This window comes from Cydia amplana, chromosome 17, assembly GCF_948474715.1.
Source record: "Cydia amplana chromosome 17, ilCydAmpl1.1, whole genome shotgun sequence".
Lineage (NCBI taxonomy): Eukaryota > Metazoa > Arthropoda > Insecta > Lepidoptera > Tortricidae > Cydia > Cydia amplana.
Window position 1 is genome coordinate 16,613,591 of NC_086085.1, and position 2,168 is coordinate 16,615,758.

The following is a 2,168-nucleotide window of genomic DNA, read 5'->3' on the forward strand; positions in this document are numbered from 1 at the left end:
ATTCCTCAGCATTCACATTTGGCCAGCAACAAGTCAGGTCGATTCACTCAGCAGCCGCGACTAATTATATGCATAATTAATTATCTCATATAAAGAGAACGACTTAAAAACTAAATGGACTTGAATTTGCAAACCCCAATAAACCGGACTCCATTAGATTAGAAGGGGATCAATTAATTATAATTACGATGAAACTCAATCAGTCAAAACGAAGAGAAGTGGCATCCGATCCGCTCCGTTAGAACACTTGAACATCTCGAGTTCTTTTTGGTCGATCGCTTACTTATTTTAGGGCGAGTCTCTTAACAAAACGTTTCCCATACCATAATCTTATAGCGAACCGCTATCGCTACAATACAAGTAATACTTATAGACTTGAGTTTTTCTAGATGATGTAAAGTATTTGATTTATTTATTTAAACTTTATTGCACAAAAGAAAAACTTAAATATGAGGCATTTTATACCAGTGTTGACCGGTAGAGAACGCAAAGGGCAATGAAAATATGTATTGTAGGCGGTTGAGAAAAAAATCATTTCATTCAAAACCATAGTTTTGGTCTAAGTCTGTGCAAACCTCTTGAGTTTGAATGCAAAAATAGTATCAAAATGAAATAAAATAATAGGTAGGTCCTTAATTTAATAATATATACCTAAGATAATATATTTAATTTCATCCAGATCCATATATTTCGTGTTCAAAGTCCGCGAAAGTTTCGACCTGGAGATCGAACCAGGATAACACTTTAGATGGAAGATAAGTACTTACTAACATTGACATTTTGGTAATTTCTGTAAGTTTATTTTTAATTTATAACCCAAAAATGATATCCGATTAGACCTTTTTTGGATGAACTCAAAAACACTTATCTACATACGGTATAATCGGGTACTCCCAAAATCACTCGATAATTCATCCACTTAAAAATTACCGACAGTTTTAAGTACATATGTATTTTGAATTACCCGAGTACACACAGTCAGCAACAGAAGTTGCTAAGCGGGCGAGGTGTTCAAAATGATCTTGACGCGACTTTATTGTTAAGAGAATAAGAGCTTGTGAAGGTAATTTTGAAAACCTCGCCCGCTTAGCAACTTCTGCTGCAGACTGGTATGTAATAAGGTGTACAGTACTACTGCTATTTGTTGAAACTTGTAACTGTTGACTATGAAATTGTGGCTGATTTTCATAAAAGGACATTCTTGAGGAGATTAAAATTTTAATTAAGTAGGTATTGTTATTCTTTCCCGCTGAACCCGGTCGCGGTCAAGCGGTTTATCCGCGCGATATGTTGCGGTGATGGCCACCAGCTCCATGTCGGCGGTTGCCGGCCGCGGGTGACCGCAACCCGCAACATGCAATATGCATCCCCTCAGGCATTCGAAACAAATTGTAAAATACCCTTACCCTTTGAGACAGACATTGTCACGCACATAGCCAATAGGGCCAAGTCCACCAAGACCAAGCAATTAAGGATACAGATTGTTACCGCCACCGCCCAATACGCCTGAGTAAGATGCATTCTTATATGGAGATCCAATGGTACCATAGATTAAATAGAGTTAAATGTAGAGTTCGTAAATAAATAAAAAAAAAATATTGTCTCTACCATACCGTGAATACTAACAATTTAAATTTTTAACAAGCCGAATCGTTTGCGCACGATGCTATTAAGCTTAGAATAAATTTAAAAGTGGAAAAATTACTGTCTTAGTTGAGACTTGAACTCACGACCTCTGGATCGATACTCCAGCGCTCTGACATGTGCTCAGAAATGTATTCTAAGCTTAGGTAATACTAACTATTTATCGTAGGTGTAACTTTTATTTTATTACCCGAGAAAAAGTGCAAAATGAAATAATTATAATGTAAGTAAATAATTACAGATTATGATTAACTACAGCCCTTGTAATTTTTTTTCTATGTATTTAGATAAGACATGTTGATTATTTACCTCATGGAAATAATAATTATTCATTCATTGATATTTTGCTTAAAAACTCGTCAAATTTTTCTCTCTTTGTAGATACAAATAGAAAAATCAGCCCAAGAACCCGGAGCAACGGTCTCAAACTCTATCTACATTCCATCTTGAAATTCGCGCAGAGCGCCGCCGCCCGCTGCGCCCGGGCAACCTCAATAAAAATAAATCAAATCAGTGCAGCGGGA